The sequence below is a fragment of the Bufo gargarizans genome, chromosome 2 (genome assembly GCF_014858855.1).
Source record: "Bufo gargarizans isolate SCDJY-AF-19 chromosome 2, ASM1485885v1, whole genome shotgun sequence".
NCBI classification, from domain to species: Eukaryota; Metazoa; Chordata; class Amphibia; order Anura; family Bufonidae; genus Bufo; species Bufo gargarizans.
The window spans coordinates 298,005,894-298,024,491 of NC_058081.1; the positions used below are offsets into that span (position 1 = coordinate 298,005,894).

Genomic DNA, 18,598 nt, shown 5'->3' on the forward strand with positions numbered 1-18,598 from the left:
ATGGAACAGGGTAGGTTCCCTTCATTAAGAACAGAAGCTGACTCCTTGGTGTTCAAGAATATTAACCCAGTCCCCTTCTTAACCCCTTAGTGACCAGCCTATTTTGGGCCTTACTGACCAAGCGTTTTTCTTCCTTTTTTCATCGCAAAGTTCCAAGAGCTATAACTTTTTTATTTTTCCGTCTATATAGCTGTATGAGGGCTTGTTTTTTGCGGGAAAAGTTGTACTTTTTAATGGCGCCACTTTGTGGTACACAACTTTCTGATTAACTTTCTTCTTGGAGGGAGATGGGAAAAATCTGCAATTCTGCCACTGTTTTTACAGCGTTCATTTTTCACTATAAATAATATAATATCTTTTCTGGGTCAGTACGATTATAGTGATACCAAATATATATAGTTTTTTGTTTTACTACAGCGTTCTCCTTAGGGTATAATTTACTTGGTATTTATGTAGTTCGGGTCGTTACAGACGCAGCAATACTAAACATATGGGGGAGGTTTTTTTTTTCAATTTTTTTTCAATTTTTTTTCATTGAAAAGTGTTTTTTTGTGTGGTTTTTTTAAGGAAAAAATTCATTTTTCTGGTTGTTTTTTTTAAATGGATTTATTAAATTTTTTATTAATTTTTTTATTTTACCACTTAATAGTCCCACAAGGGGACTATAACAGATTTATAGTGCATTGCATTTTAATGGCAATGCTATTCTAACATTGACCAGCAGGCTGTGCCAGAGAGGCGCAGCCTGCTGAAAATTACTTAAGGCTGGTCTGGGGCCTACATGAGACCCCAGCCAGCCTTCACACACATCGGCACCCTGCTTCCTCTGTCACCACTTTACATGCGGTGGGCGCCATTGCCCGCGTCATGTAAAGTGTTAAACAGCTCATGTGAGAGCCAGCCAGCTCCCTGCTCGCCGCTGCACGGGGGATCTGCGCAGTGCTTAGACTGGGCCGCCATATAAAAGCAGCTGCCCAGCATTAGGCCCCTTCGTGACCGCCGTAAAAACACGTATCAGTGGTCACTAAGGGTTTAAAGGGGATGTCCCATTACAACAACATATCCTCTATCCATAGAATAATGGATACGTTTCAGATGAGTGGGGGGGTCTGAAGTATAGGGCCTCCGCTGATTACAAGAAAGTTATTTCCAATCCACAAGATAGGGGATAAGGGTCTGATCAACAGGGGTCAACCCACTGTGTCCCCTGAAGATCACAAGAATCAAGCTGGCATAGTTATGTGTGTCCACCACTCCATGCTGGAGATAGAGTACAAGCATTCAGCAATCCACAGCAGTCCCATAGAGTTGAATAGAGCAGAAGTGAGAATGAGTGTCCACCATTCCATTCAAATAGGCGAACTGAAGCCCCCTTTTAATGGGGACAACCCAGTCACCTGTGTCAAAAGCAGTCCAGAAATGTATATATTTCCTGCAGTTTGCAATTCTGACGATATGTGACTTATGTATTGGAAAGTATACAGTCTTTTGGATGTTTGTTGGACCTTTATTTGACTTAATTTCTTGTTTGTTGCTGCTTGGTACATGCAGCATTTGTAGTTTATGTAGTGGTTTTTCATGATGTGGCTTGAGGTGCGTTGTAATTCTAGAATTTCTTCAAGTGTCAGGTTAGTAAGTGACATGAAGGTTTCAGGTTTTGTCACATTCCCAAGTGTTTTCTCATAAACCTTGTAAGTCACCCGGTTGTCACGAAACAAGCATGCTACTGAAGAACGTCCTTCCTCTAGGAAGTGGTACGTTTGTATCACTCGACAGCTTGACATGTTTTTTCCCCATTCCACCAGACTAGTAGCTATTTTTATGTCAGTGGACCTTTAACCATTACAAGATGGTGTTTATTTTTATTTTTATTTTTTTACATTATAACACCAAGAAGGGCAAGATGCAAGTTTATGCAAATTCAGCAAGTAACAGATCTGCTGATCACATTTAGCTCCAACATGTGGCAGGGCATAAATCAGATTGTAAGCAAAGTTGTTGTTTTTTTGCCACATGAAGCCTCAAAAATCGCATCAAGATTTGGTGAAAATCATGTTATTTCCACTTGTCACAAACTGAGAAGGACAGAATCCTTGAACTGAGAGACCTTGCTTGATCATGCCAACAAATTGCTGTGTGCCTATGCAGAGATGTCGGCACGGTTGTGTGTCCCAATGTTTGGGAGAACAATGACTACCTGGAATGATACAAGAAATTTACAGAGATGAACCTCTGCATGGACGATTCATCTGGACGGCGCATAGTGATCCATTCTGAACAGTAAAATTGGGCATCTCGCATCCTAAGCCTAGGGCGGCAAACAGTGTCTACACAAACCATCAGAAGGCATTGGGGTATGGGCCAGACATCCAGCTACAGGTGTTCTATTGACCTCACGCCCCTGCTCTGAGGCTACCATGGTGCAGAGCAAGAAGCCAATGTAGGCTGGAATGGAGGTCTTTCCTCTTCAGCGATAAGTACTCCTCTTGATATTCAGAGATTGGTTTTAAGACCATGTGGGCAACACCATAAAGAGGCCTTCACAAGGGGACTTCACACAGGTCCTACTCCTGGGATTATATTGTAGGGTGTCATAGTGTACGATAAATGGACAACTCTAGTCTTCATATCAGGTACACTAACACCTTGGTATTACATTGATTTGGTTGTGGAACCACTAGTATGGCCATTTCTTCATTGTAATCCCTAAGCAGTTTTTTTTTTCTTTTTTTTTTTTCAATAAGACCGCTCCAGGCTGCATGTTGCTCATGCTACTGTGAGCAGCCTGCATGGCCTACACGTGCTATCAAGGCCTGCAGCGTCTCCCATCAAGCCCATCTGTGACGTCATTGGTTGGAAATTGCAAAGGAAGCTGCCAGCAGCGGATCTTGATTTGCCTTGAAAGCATTCAGCGTAGAAGAACATTTCTTAGGCAACCATTTATAGCCTCATTGATAGCATGCCAAGGCATGTAAGTGTGTGTGTTTCTGTATGTGGCGCTCAACACTGGATAAATCATGTTCTGAATGTGTTGTTTTTTTTTTTTTGTTGTTTTTTTACCATTTCTATATCAACATGTATATCAATCAGATCTATCCTGTGATTTTCTTTTAATGGGCTATCTCATGACTAATGTTAGAAATGAAAATCAGACATCATATAGTACATGACAATCTTTTTCTAGGAAAGAAAAAAAAACAGTAGGTGGCGCTATACAGATACATTTTTATTGAATAACTCACTGGCTATTCCATATTTTATAATTGCGTGCAATTCCAAAAGTATTCAGATCCGGTTGCTGGTTTGAAAACTGTAGAATATTATTTGAGGGACAACCCCTTTAATGTTGCAACTTTTGCTTCTTGGTATTACAATTTCAGTGTTGAGGTTTGTATTTTAATAATGCAGCTTTCCCACCCCTCAAAAAGTCAAGCGGCTCCTGAAGTTGTCTAATTGTCCTGACTCCTGTCCTTTAATACAAGGTAGCCCAGGAAAAAGTAGCCCACCTCCAGCAATAGTATGACCAGATGAACGAGCAATTGGATCACCTCCAGGTGATGTCTCCCCCATTCAAATACACTGCATCTGTACTTGCACAGTGTGTTTGAATAGAGGAGACATCAGCTGGAGGTGATTTGCCTGGTCACATGACCCTCCATCAGCGGCCATTTTATGGACAAGACCTGTGTGCAGACAGCTCAAAAGACCTGGAAAACAAGGAGCTATACCTTTATGAAATATAAAAAATGGTGCCGAATTTCAACAAAGGCTATGTTAGTAAGTGCCGTACAGGCATCTTATATACACATTGGTCACAAGTAGCCAGAGAGTGGCCAACCCCTTTAATTAAGAAAGCAGGGAGAGTAGTAGGCCATTGTTTGGAAAAATGTGAAACTTTTGTTAATTGAAGTATGTTAAGTTTTGTGTAATTGTGGGAAATATACACCATTGGCTTTTAATGGGCCAGCATAAATCCTTTAGTGAAAGATATGTACAATTCTGTTGTAATACTGACAGGAAGATATTTTTACCTAGGGCAATTTCCCAGTATAATAAATCATTAAATGGGTTGCGTAGCCTGGTTATAATGACGACCTCCTCAGGATAGGTGATCAATATCTGATCTGCGGGGGTCCTGACGCCTAGCATCCCCGCTAATCAGCAGTTTTAAGAGAAAACCCGCGCTCCATGAGAGAGCTGCTTCTCCCTTGTGGCGGTGGTGTAATGAATGGAGGGAGTAGTAATTTATACTTGTTTCTGAGATGACGAGCAGTGTAAAGAAGAGGAGGCAGCGCTTGCATGTAGCGCAGCCTCCTCTTCATACAGCTGCCCCCGCCAATCAAATATCGTTACTAACAGGCTGCACAACCCCTTTAACTCAAAAATTGTAGTTTTGATATTATGGGGAGGGCGTTCTCTACAGTAGGACACATAGTGCTCTAGATAAATATAATGGAGCACCCCCAGCACCTCATCCTGGCATAGGTAAAGAGCAGTACAAAACATGTAGTACTGCACTTGAGAAATACTAGTATTTTACCATTTGAAATGCCTGTGATTGGTTGGCTCATCCAGCCAATCACAGACTTTGTTGCCCATAGCAACCAGTTATAGCACAGCTTTCATTTCATATTCCGCTCTTGAAGAACAAAAGCTTTGCTGCGATTGGTTGCTATGGGCAGCAAAGATCGTTTTTGTTTAAAGGGGTTTTCCAGAACGAACTTATTTGTGACCAATCTGTATTATAGTTCCTCACTAAGAGATTGGTGGGTTTTCGACACCCTGAGCTTCTGGCGATCAGCTACTGATTCCAGAAGTAGACAGTATGCAGAGCGGGAACACCATAGCTCTGTACACCATGTAGTGGCTGTTCATGGGTACTGCAGCTAAGCTCCCATTCACTTGAATAGGAGCATAAGCTACACGGTATATGGAGCTGTTGTGTTCCACCAGTCCTATATTAATGACCTGTCCTGTGGATATGTCTTCAATATATTGGTCTTAGAAGAACCTTTTATTAAACATTGTTCATAAATCCGTCCCATTGTGTATTGAACATATTGTAACGTGAGGCCATTGCAATTGGAGGGACCACTGTAGTCTTTGGCTTTCTTTCAGGCTGAAATTTTTTTGGGCGTTTTCAGGTTCTTTAGTTGATTTAATAATATCACATACTTTTTATGCCACCAGTGCCCAATTTGTGCTATGATTTATTTTTCCCTATAAAAAAAAAAAAAATTGGAGCATTAAATCTGAGAACCTTCATGATGGGATTGTTTCATTATATATTTGGGATGTACATTGCTGCACAATCCACATCAGAGCACCATTGGGACAGCACACTGATGCTTAATTTGAAGAGCTCAGACATAGTGACAAGTTCTCTTTAAAAGCCCCGAGGTGGAAGCAGTTGTATTACTCTTTGGCGAGCTGTTAGTAGACCCTCTGTAGACCAAGCTGTCATTTTGTTCTTTGAGGGTGGACTGGATCAGACCTAGCTCTGACCAGAACCGGCTCAGTCTTGCATACTCCTTTCCAGTTTGGTGATCTTCTCTGCATGCATTCCACACGTCTCGCTCTTCCTTTTCTTCCCGCATTGTAATCAGCAGCTTTTACTGTCCTAACAAAGGCTCATCAAATAGTGCACAGCTTCACATGGAAGGCGGAACAGCTGTTTTATTCACAGCGAGGACCATACGTCTGACGTTTCCTTTCTCATGCTCATGAATTCCTAAACTCTTACTAGATAGGAGGACTTTACCCCAGGACAGCAGCGCCTTCTGACAGCTGTCATGTTTTCATGGCTTAAGTTTACCGACACGTACATGGGCATGGTATGACACGTCTAATGGTGTTATCATCAAAAACACCTATGCTGGCAGGCTGACATCATACTGGATAATATTGGTGGCAAGTACTTTCAGGTTAATGTTCCTGTGTGCAACCTTCATTTCAGCTCTGCACTGGTTGTAGCTACAAACGGGTAAGTACTGAGGATAGTTTGTACTTTTCTATACTGCTCTGTGTGTTGACCTCTTTCTTGATGGTTTCCTTAGTGTTTCCATCAATCTCATCTATATACAGTACAATAAAGATGTTTGAGTTCTGTATCTGTTAACTCCTCCAGTATCTCATTTATGATGCTGGATCACCTGGTGCATGCAAATATCCAAACCCTTATTTATTAAGGGGGAGATATACCTGTACTTGCGGGGTACCCCCCTGCTGATGCTTCCACCCTGCTTGATTTTGAAAAATAATATGCCTACTATGCCCCACTGTGCCCTGCATGATTTCTCCCGCTCAGTATGCGAATACTGAGCATCGGAGCAACGAGGAGGATACTGAGTCTTTCTTCATGGGTGATTCCCTCTCCCTGGCTGTAGCGCTGTCCAATCGCAGCGCAGAACAGGGAGAAAAAAAAGCTCCCCTTCTCCCTGACTGTGATTGGACCATGGCATGGCCAGGGAGGAGGAGACGCCCTTTAAGAAATCCTGGCATCTCCTCCTCCCTGTACCGATGTTCAGTATTAACGTATTGGTCGGGAAAACAGCAGGGGGACAAAGCGGGGCGTACAATCGATATTTTAAAAAAACGGGCAGGGTGGCAGCATTAGTGGGGGGTACCTGGCACAGAAAAATATTTAATGAAACAAACAAAAAAAATCTATGAAAGGTCCTCTTTAATCTGATTCCACCGACTTCTTTTTGATGCGTTAATTTTTCTGTCGATGAGTGCATTAGCAAGAGCAGAGAGGCTACAATAAGCCTGGCACATGTGCTCACTACATGTACAGAGCATTCATATTAAGTGGAAAGTGTGCACTGCTTTAACGACTTGTCGACTCATTGCAATTACATACTTTATGGTATCTCAGACCCGCAATTACAATACTTTTCACTTGGTAAAAAAAAAAGAAAACGTTCTCTTTCAGATTGGAAAGCAGGTTTAATCTATATTTACACAGTAGATTCAAAGTATAACATTAGATCATGAAATGTTAGAGTAATGAGTAGGGTGTAGGAGTAGAATAATTAATAAAGGGTTATTCCCATCTCAGACACTGGGGGCATATCACTAGGATACCCTCCCAATGTCTGGGACCTTCACCTATACCTAGAATGGAGCCTGCAAAGTCCCAGAGGGTACACTGCACACGTGCGGGCACACTCCATGTATTCCTATGAGAGTGCCATAAATTGCCAAACACTGGCTCTGTTGTTTCCATCAACCCCATAGAAGTGAATAGAGCGGTGGCCATGCTTGCACAGGGAGCCTCCCATTAATTTCTATGGGACTTCTGAACATAGCCGTACATGCCGCTCGGCTAATTTATTCACCCACATAGGAATGAATGGAGGGCGGCCGCGCAGGCGCTGTGCCCCCTCCGGGACTTTTCGGGCTCCTAGCGATATATGCCTTCAATGTCTGAGATGGGAATAACCCTTAAAGTGGCGGTCGTCTTCTTTTTATTTTTTTTATTTTTTTACATTGGAGGTCCAATGCCTCGATTTCCCCCTAAACTAAAATCTCAGCTGCAGCTATCTATACCCAGTTGGACATGGCTGCCTTTTCATCATATGCTGCTTCTACTGTATACAGTATCGGATCTTAAGAAACTGCTGCTACAGTTCTGTGTGGAGGGGACGGAGGATCCGTTTATAACAATCTCGTAGATTCTAAGCCCTCACGGGCAGGGCCCTTCTCTTCTTCTGTACCAGTCTGTAACTCGTCTTGTTCATGCTTAGTGCAATTGTCTGTATTATGTATGTGCAACCCTTATCATATGTACAGGGCTATGCAATGAATGGCGCTTTAATAATCCATAATAATACATGGACATATCGGTGATGTCTTGCACAGGTCTCATGTTTCTGGAGGCGCTCTTTAGTTGCCACTGTCAATATACCTATGTTTTTGGGCCTTGTTCATGTTTGTGTACTGCAGAGAGTCACCTCACAGGGTTGTGTCATAAGAAGCCCTTTGTTTTGGACACGGTTATGACTAGCACTTGTTATTTTTAACCTGGGATTAAAAGGTATGATGAAACTGCAAAGTTGTAGTCAACAGAAGCAGTAATTAAAATATTGTCATTTGGGTGCAGACATCCACATTTGACTTCAGCCTTCGGTGAAGGAAACATAAGCCACATCTATACTTTAAAGTGTCACTGGGAGCACACAACTCTTGATGTTATAGCGACATTAGGGCCGTAGGTACCATGGAAGCAGGGGAATCGGCTGCTACGAGGCCTGAATTTAAGAAGGGGCTTGGGAGAAAGACAAATGGGTTTATTTTTAGGGACGAGGGAGCGTGCGAGTATGATGCCCCTAGTCCTCACACTGATATCAGTCACCACTCGTCTTCTCCTTTCAGCGCACAGCTTCAGGACGGGATGTAGGGTCTTTTGTACCGGTTATACTGGCGATGGGAATTTATGGAGCAGGTTGAGCAGCTAAGTCTGCTCCATGTATGGCGGACCAGCTGTATTATACAGCTGTCACACTCCTGCAGTGGCCAGGATCAGAGATGAGACACATACCAGGGATATTGCAGTCAATAGTGAGCACAGAATCTAAGTCGTTAGACTCAGGGAGGGGAAAGACTAAAAAATAAATAAAGCTTTAAAAAACAAACCAAAAAAAAAAAGATTAAAATCTCAAAAAAACAACATCATAGAAAAAGACACATAATTAGTATGTGTGCTGCAAGGTTGGCAAGGTAAAAATTATCAAAAGGCTGTACGTGCTCCAAAGTAGTACCAATTAAAACAAATGGTCACAAAATAGTTATTTTTAGTTTTTTTTTCCCCCCAAAGAATAACGCCATGCCCTCAAATTTTTTTTTTCTAGTTTTTGCTTGCTCCTGCAGGCATTGTGAACATACCATCACTCCCTGCTGGTACGGTGTACGCAGCTGTCTAGCTGTTGCACTAAGCTTTCAATAATCAGGCGCTGGATTTGCTAATGGCCGCTCAAAGGTGCACTTCTATGGAGCTTGAGTGAATTGTTCTGCATGTAATTAAATAAAGGCTTAGGAGCGTGGAATACCCAGATCTAATGTAAAGCGCACTCCTCTGGGTCCTCCTTCAGGCCATTTCTACATATTACATCCACAGGAATTTCAGAATGATGCTCGGAGGACGTATGTGAAAAGTGTGTTTTTCGTTGTCTAATGTAGGGCATGTTTGCACATTGCGCAGACTGTAATATTTCATTCATGTGCTATGTATATCCCTCTACTTACTATGCATGTGCCTGAGCCACATCAGGTGTCTGGGAAGGTTTTATACCAGGTCTCAGCTCTCTAGGACATACCGTTCCTGAGATATTCACAAAAAATGCATTAGCCAATAGGAGCTTGGTCACATGACCCTTATCAGCCAATAGAAGCTTGCAGGCTGTTGGCCTCTACATACAGTTTTACTCCAGGTTCCCATAACAACCCAGCCATTTTTCTTCACTGCTGTAGGAGAGCTTTAAAGGAAATCTGTCACCAGGATAATCGCTATTGAAGTAAAGCCATGGCCTAATGGCACTTAGTAACTTATTTCAAGATGTGCCTTTGTCCCAACAATAGATATTTTTATAAGCCAGTAAGGTGCCCAGAGGGGCGTCACTCTTGCAGGAAAGAGCCCAGATAGGCCCCCTGCCACAATGTGTCCACCCACAAAAGACTAACTTAAAACCTTTCCCCGCTAAGCCACACCCCCTCCCTCTCCTCAGCAGATGGGGATTGAAACAATGAAGGTAGAAATCAACTTCTAGGTCCCACCAAGGGTACTTTCACACTTGCTGCAGGACGGATCCGACAGGCTTTTCACCATGTCGGATCTGTCCTGCGGCTATTTTGCCGTGCCGCCGGACCGCCGCTCTGTCCCCATTGACTATAATGGGGGCGGAGCTCCGGCGTAGCACCGCGAAAGCCGCCAGACTAAAAAGTCGGACATGCAGTACTTTTTAGTCCGTCGCCGTGCGCCGGAGCTCTACCCCCGTCCCCATTATAGTCAATGGGGAAGGAGCGGCGGCACGGCGAAATAGCCGCAGGACGGATTCGTCCTGCCGCAAGTGTGAAAGTACCCTTAGCCACGCTCCTATCTGGTTAGTCCATGCCCCCTCCCACTCAGCCAACAGGGATTGAAAAAGATTAAGTTGAAAATCAACTTCTGTAATCTGCAGGGGTGGGAGGGACGTTGACTTTCTTCCTGCAGCTCACACTCAGACAGCACAGTGCTGCTGTCTGAGAGTGAGCTGTTCAAAAGGACATCCCTGTGTCCGTCCAGGCCCTGCGCCAGACGGAGCGCAGGGAGTCTGAAAGCCGGACTGTCTGGCCTAAAACTGGACCTCTGGCCCCCCTAGGGGCAGGCTGCTGTGGAGGTCACAGTTAAGAGGATGGTCCGCTATGAAGGTCAGTGTTAAGGGGCAAATTGTTTTAAAGGCCACTGTTAAGGGGGCGGGCCCCTGTGGAGGTCACTGTCAAGGAAGTGGTGTGCTGTGAAACTCACTGTTAAAGGAGAAGACTGCTGTAAAGCTCAAAGTTAAGGGGGTAGGCTGCTGTGAAGGTCCAATTTTAAGGGACGGGGCACTGTGGGGGGGGGGGGTGGAGGTCACTGTTAAGGGTGCGGGGTGCTGTAGATGTCACTGTTAGGGTGGATAGTGTTGATGTCTTTTAACGACACACACAAACATTAAATAAAATGGATTAAATATACCCGAGCGAAGCTGGGTCCTTCTGTGTGTGTGTATGTATATAGATATATATATATAGATATATACAGACGTGGACAAAATTGTTGGTACCCTTTGGTCAATGAAAGAAAAAGTCACAATGGTCACAGAAATAACTTTAATCTGACAAAAGTAATAATAAATTAAAATTCTATAAATGTTAACCAATGAAAGTCAGACATTGTTTTTCAACCATGCTTCAACAGAATTATGTAAAAAAATAAACTCATGAAACAGGCATGGACAAAAATGATGGTACCCCTAACTTAATATTTTGTTGCGCAACCTTTTGAGGCAATCACTGCAATCAAACGCTTCCTGTAACTGTCAATGAGACATCTGCACCTCTCAGCAGGTATTTTGGCCCACTCCTCATGAGCAAACTGCTCCAGTTGTGTCCGGTTTGAAGGGTGCCTTTTCCAGACTGCATGTTTCAGCTCCTTCCAAAGATGCTCAATAGGATTGAGGTCAGGGCTCATAGAAGGCCACTTTAGAATAGTCCAATTTTTTCCTCTTAGCCATTCTTGGGTGTTTTTAGCGGTGTGTTTTGGGTCATTGTCCTGTTGCAAGACCCATGACCTGCGACTGAGACCAAGCTTTCTGACACTGGCTAGTACATTTCTCTCTAGAATTCCTTGATAGTCTTGAGATTTCATTGTACCCTGCACAGATTCAAGACACCCTGTGCCAGACGCAGCAAAGCAGCCCCAGAACATAACAGAGCCTCCTCCATGTTTCACAGTAGGGACAGTGTTCTTTTCTTGATATGCTTCATTTTTTCGTCTGTGAACATACAGCTGATGTGCCTTGGCAAAAACTTCGATTTTTGTCTCATCTGTCCACAGGACATTCTCCCAGAAGCTTTGTGGCTTGTCAACATGTAGTTTGGCATATTCCAGTCTTGCTTTTTTATGATTCGTTTTCAACAATGGTGTCCTCCTTGGTCGTCTCCCATGTAGTCCACTTTGGCTCAAACAACGACGGATGGTGCGATCTGACACTGATGTTCCTTGAGCATGAAGTTCACCTTGAATCTCTTTAGAAGTCTTTCTAGGCTCTTTTGTTACCATTCGGATTATCCGTCTCTTAGATTTGTCATCAATTTTCCTCCTGCGGCCACGTCCAGGGAGGTTGGCTACAGTCCCATGGATCTTAAACTTATGAATAATATGTGCAACTGTACTCACAGGAACATCTAGTTGCTTGGAGATGGTCTTATAGCCTTTACCTTTAACATGCTTGTCTATAATTTTCTTTCTGATCTCTTGAGACAGCTCTTTCCTTTGCTTCCTCTGGTCCATGTCGAGTGTGGTACACACCATATCACCAAACAACACAGTGATTACCTGGAGCCATATATATAGGCCCAATGGCTGATTACAAGGTTGTAGACACCTGTGATGCTAATTAGTGGACACACCTTGAATTAACATGTCCCTTTGGTCACATTATGTTCTGTGTTTTCTAGGGGTACCATCATTTTTGTCCATGCCTGTTTCATGAGTTTATTTTTTTACATAATTCTGTTGAAGCATGGTTGAAAAACAATGTCTGACTTTCATTGGTTAACATTTATAGAATTTTAATTTATTATTACTTTTGTCAGATTAAAGTTATTTCTGTGACCATTGTGACTTTTTCTTTCATTGACCAAAGGGTACCAACAATTTTGTCCACGTCTGTATATATATATATATATATATATATATATATATATATATATAGATATATATATATTAATATAAAATCCTGGTAATTGTGAGTTAAATGGAACCTTTTCATTATTTGCATAAACTCATTTACACTGTGTGTGCTCCCCCTTCTGGTTTTGACTTCTATAGCACCCTGGCTTTCTTTGTCCTTAGCTTTACTTTATAGGAACTTTCTGATGTTTGTTTAAAACTAAGGGTACTTTAACACTAGTGTTTTTTGTTTTCCGGTATTGAGTTCAGTCACAGGAGCTCAATACCGGAAAGAAATCATCAGTTTTATCCTAATGCATTCTGAATGGAGAGCATTCCGTTCAGGATGCATCAGTTCAGTCCCTTTTTATGTTTTTTGGACGGAGAAAATACTGCAGCATGCTGCAGTTTTCTCTCTGGCCAAAAATACTGAACACCTTGCCGGAAGAATACTGGATACGCAAATAATTTACATTGAAGTGTATTAGTGCCGGATTCGGCATCAAGTGTTTTGACAAAACGCAGACCTTTAAAAATGCTAAAAAAAAAATAATACCGGATCAGTTTTTCCGGATGATACCAGAGACAGATCCGGTATTTCAATTCATTTGTCAGGCGGATCTGCATCTGGATCCGTCTGACAAATGCCATCAGTTTGCTTCTGGATTGCTGGATCCGGCAGGCAGTTCCGGTGATGGAACTACCTGCCGGAATCCTCTGCCGCAAGTGTAAAAGTATGCTAAATCCCCGATTTAACACTTTTATGATTTGATGAGGACAGGAAGTAGCAGAACAAAGCTCAGTATACAGAAGTAGCCTCAGAACAAAATAATATGAAACCAAACTCAGTGTAGTACATACATTAACAAAACTAAGTTTATTACGTTACGTAAAAGAATATAAAAAAATTATTATTACACACATACATATATATATATATATATATATATATATATATATATATATATATATATATATATAAAAATTGGTTGCGGTGGTGGTGACATGCTGAGGCCAGTAATTGGTTACAGTGGTCATATACGGTATATGGGCATGTCACTGCAGCACCTAAAACAATTGGCAGGCAGTTCTGGCAGAGGACGGCCTGCTGGAGTTTACCGGATCTGGCATAGCTGGATACTGCCATATTACGGAATCTGTCTCCGGAGGATAGGTCATCAATAGAGCAAAAGCGGAGAACCCCTTTAATAAAATGAGAACAACCCCTTTTAAGATGTATACCGGGCAGCCAAAACTTTCAAAGCCACTTGCCTAATTTTGTGTACGTCTCCCCCCTTGCTGCTGAACCAGCTCTGACCAGTGGAGACATGAACTACCAAAAAAAAGTGAAAAGGTGTCATGTATTGTGCCAAGATCCTTTAGGCCCTTTGTTTCAGAATTCTGGATTTAAAGGCTATGTACACCTTTCGGGGAATTTTTTATTGTTGAATTGTACTCATTTTGAGTTAAATATCATTTTTTCAATTGGTCATTATTAAAAAATTTAACCACTGTATTTGTGCAGCCTTGAGTTTATCTAGTAGCAGGCTCTGAATTTTCACTCAGTCCCATCAGGCAGCTCACCTGATGAGCTTCTTATCTCTGACCTTAGAAACTCTTTGTAGCTCAATTTTTGCCTTACTGATAAGAATGTGGCTTAAATAAGTTTTGACCTTTTAGTAATTTAGTGATAAGGTTCATTAGATGACGTCACAAAGTGAAAGTGCAAGTATGATTCACACTGTTAGAAATGGTTAAAAACAGTACTGCACCACCACAGCTTCTTCAACCAATTAGCAGGGGTGTCAGAATCTGGTTTTCCAAGATTTTAGAACTGATCAGTATCTAGTGGGGGTCCAACACCCTGGACCCCTGCTGATCAGCTGTTTGAGAAGGCACTGGCGCTCCTGTGAGTGCCACAGCCTTCTAGCAGCTTACCAAACAGAGCACTGTACATTGTATAGCGGCTGTGTGTGGTATTGCGCTCAGCCACATTCACTTCTATGGGGTTGAGCTGCACCTAGGCCACGTGATGAACGTGTCATCACTGGCCTAGGAAAGGCTGGAGAAGGCTGCGGCCCTACTGTGAGCATTGCTGTCTTCTCAAACAGCTGATCGGTGGTGGTGCTGGGTGTCGGACCCCCACTAATCATATACTGATTATCTCGGAAAACCCCTTTTAACCCTTTGTGAGAAAATGATTTAGTATTATTATTTTTTTAAATAAAGCCCAATAGAAATAATTTAAGCCCAAAATGAGTAAACTGCAATCCTAAAAAACATTGCCCCTGAAGGTGTACATAGCTTTTAAAGGGGTTGTCCGGATTCAGAGCTGAACCCGGACATACCCTTATTTTCACCCCGGCAGCCCTCCTGAGCCTGACATCGGAGCATCTCATGCTCCGATGCACTCCCTTGCCCTGTGCTAGATCGCGCAGGGCACGGGCTCTTGTGTTTTCAATAACACACTGCCGGGCGGTAACTTCCGCCCAGCGGTGTGTTCGGTGACGTCACCGGCTCTGAGGGGCGGGCTTTAGCTCTGCCCTAGCCGTTTTACTGGCTAGGGCAGAGCCAAATCCCGCCCATCAGTGCCGGTGACGTCACCGGGGGTTCCTGTCAGCCCCATAGACAGCCCCGGTACGTCACCGGAACTCAGAAAAATGCCTTTGCCCTGTGCAATTTAGCGCAGGGCAAAGGAGAGCATCGGAGCATGAACTGCTCCGATGCTCATGTCAGAGGGGCTGCCTGGGTGAAAATGGAGGGCTGTCCAGGTTCAGCTCTGAACCTGGACAACCCCTTTAAGTCGCAAAAAAGAGTCCTTCCAACATTTAGGCTTTTTTGTGCAAATATTTGTGACTTTTTCCCACCTTTTAATTCACATATTTTGGTCCGCATCCGATCCGCATTTTTTTTTTTTTTTATATAAATTTTCTTTGTATCACTATTTTTGGGCAGCCATAACTTTTTATATTTTCGGCAGAGCTGTATGAGGGCTTTTTTTTTTTTTTTTTTGCAAGGCAAACTGTAGTTTTTATCTGTACCATTTTTGGGTTACATATGGCCGTTTAACCAATTTTTTGGGTGACATGGTGACATAGTGACCCAAAAAGGCGAATAGTGGATTTTTGTTAATTTTATATATATATATATATATTTTTTTTTTTTCCGTTATTGTATGCGTTTTGCATGCCTTTTGACACGGTAACTTTTAGTATCCTTGCTGAACTTGAATATGCAAACTTCTGATCACTTGTCCCATAGACTGCAATAGAATACTAATGCAATCTAAGGGATTCTAAGACACTGGCTGCTGAGCCTTGCCTCATGCGCGGCTTTACAAACAGTTAATGATGGCAGGCCTAGGCCACCTTCAGAAGGCCCCAGGCTTTGGTGGTAACTGATCAGGGCCCCACGGTTTTGCCATGGGGTCTCTAACGTAATGCAGAGTGAGCCCTCTCCCTCTGCCTATCCCCACAGATGCCACAGTTGCTATTGACAAGAGCATCTGAAGGGTCAAATGACTGAGTTCAGCATTATCGCTGATCCCGGTCATTGCGGCCAGGTGCCTGATGTATTATTCAGCTGGCACCTGTCATGTATGGCACAAGCTCAGTATGTGAGCTCGCTCAATAAAACCCCTTAAACATAATCATGTACATGATTATGTGCGAAAGGGGTTAGTTAAGTACGCCAATGCAGACTCCAAATATAATTCCTGATCATATCCCCATGATAAATTCCCTCAATATCTTTTGCATTAGTTCTTGGCAGTCCAGATCTGTTTTCTCAGGCCTCATTCAAGCATCGGTGAATCATGGATGTTTCCTGTCCTTAGAGATCAGACAGCCCACATGTCCATTGATTTTACTGTGTTTATTCCAATATCCATGTTTTCCAAGGCCAGTAAAAAAAACTGAGACTGTGATGTGGACCAAACATATACCCATTGGACCCTTCACAATCATCTTTGCACGTTTGTCATGGATGCCAACACGGACAAGAATGTGTGAATGACTCCTTAGTCTGTCCTTTACTGGAGATTGCTGTGCGCTCAAGGTTGCTGGAGTTAATACTGTGGTTAAAAATGACTGTAGTTTATGGGGTCATTATACAGTACAGTGCCATGCCCAAATAGGACTTTGCACGGAAGAAAAAAATTCTGTTAACTTCATCTATAAATTTCAGTTAGTATATCACATCTACTTCGGAATGCTACACACTGAAAGGCATGAGAGGCCTCGGTTGGTATGTTTGCACTTTCCAGCTATAACATGTTTAATCCCTGTGATATTTTATCGTATGTATTCTATAATTTTTACGAATTGTTACTTTCTGCATTTTTCCATAGCAAATACTAGCACTTTATACCCATAGCATTCAGGTTGAGCCCATGCTTCCGATTTCCAATATTCTGTTTGTCTAGAACTTTTTGTGACAACTTAGGCTACTTTCACACTAGCGTTCGGCTGTCCGCTCGTGAGTTCCGTTTGAAGGGGCTCACAAGCGGCCCCGAACGCATCCGTCCAGCCCTAATGCATTCTGCTCAGAATGCATCAGTCTGGCAGCGTTCAGCCTCCGCTCCGCTCAGCAGGCGGACACCTGAACGCTGCTTGCAGCGTTCGGGTGTCCGTCTGGCTGTGCGGAGGCGCGCGGATCCGTCCCGACTTACAATGTAAGTCAATGGGGACGGATCCGTTTGAATATGACACACTATGGCTCAATCTTCAAATGGATCCTTCCCCTATTGACTTTCAATGTAAAAGTCTGGACGGATCCGTTCAGGCTACTTTCACGCTTAGAATTTTTTTTACAATATAATGCAGACGGATCCGTTGTGAACGGAGCCACCGTCTGCATTATATGAGCGGATCCGCTCTGAACGCTAGTGTGAAAGTAGCCTAACTCTGATTTTCACTCTTCAATCCTTATGTATACATTATTTTGTGTTCTTATTTATTTGAAAGCACCATTCATTTCTTGGTGCTGTGCATCAAGAGGTATTGCACATACATAATATGAAACCATTTAACAAACAATAAGCTATTTACAGAGGGGTAGAGGACCCTGCCCATTACGATCTACTAGGGAGGGGGGAAGAACACAGTAGGTGAGGGTTAAAACTGCTCATCTGGCTGTTAGGTGGCAGCATGCTCATTGCAGGTGGTAGGCTTTCCTGAAGAGGTGGGCTTTCAGTTTCCTTTTGAAGGTTTGGATGTTGGGGGGAGAGTCTGATGTGCTTGAGTATTGAGTTCCAGTGTAAAGAAGAGGCATGTGAGAAAACTTGTAGTCGATTGTGTGAAGAATAGACAAGGGCAGAACAAAGATGAAGGTCCTGTGAGAATCGGAGATTACAAGTGGGAATGTATCTGAAAAGCAGGTCCAATGTAAGGAGCGGACAGATTGTGGACGGTCTTATATGTAGTTGTTGGTGTTTTAAACTGAATTTGCTGGAAGAGATTGACAGAAAGTAGAGAAGTAATGCGGCGTGAGTTTGGTTAACTGGGCAGCAGAGTTGAAAATAGATGAAAGGCCACAGAGGAGATTGTTGCAGTAGTCAGGGTGGGAGATGAGGGCATGCATTAGCACAGGGATCAGCAACCTTTGGCACTCCAGCTGCTGTGAAACCACAGCTCCCATCATGCACACTTACTCTGCTATTCTGGTAAATCCCATAGAAGTGTAAGAAGCATTCTGGGAGTTGTAGTTGCAGCACATCTGGAATTTGCTTCCAAGGTACCACTTGGAACTGAACCTGAGTTCGGGAAAAAAATTTTTACAATAGAAATTAATTTATGGAGTTATTATGCCAAGTCTCGCGAGACTTCGCAAAGTAATACCTTCGGCTCATAGGAGCCAATACATTATAATACTGTACGGAGCTCCTGTTCCGTACAGTAGTCAAATGAAGTTTTATGTGAATCGACTTTGGATGTTTCATCCAAAGTCGATTCACTCATCCCTACTCAGGATAGGTCATCAATATCAAATTGGCAGGGGTCTGACTCCTGGCATCTCCGCTGATCAGCTGTTTGAAGAGAAAGTGTATACTGAAGAGCCGTACCGTTGAGGTGAATGGGATGGCTGAGATGTAATTACACCTGCTCACCGCTGTGGTTGCAACGGTGTGCACATAAACAGCCTGCGCTTGTACAAATATGGCCTTCTCTTCAAACAGCTGATCGGCTGGGA

The 18,598-nt window shown here is 42.9% G+C and overlaps 1 protein-coding gene across 6 annotated transcripts in view; it reads left to right on the plus strand.

The window, feature by feature from the left end:
- Positions 1 to 18,598, plus strand: part of OSBPL8 (oxysterol binding protein like 8) — a 240,915-nt gene that overhangs the window by 102,731 nt on the left and 119,586 nt on the right. The window contains exon 1 of one of the 6 annotated variants that reach the window (XM_044280422.1): positions 5,858 to 5,983. The exons of the other annotated variants lie outside the window; for them this stretch is intronic. The gene's annotated coding sequence lies outside the window, so the exon portion shown is untranslated. Of the gene's footprint in view, positions 1 to 5,857; positions 5,984 to 18,598 lie in introns of those variants that run through there. 6 annotated transcript variants of the gene reach the window in all.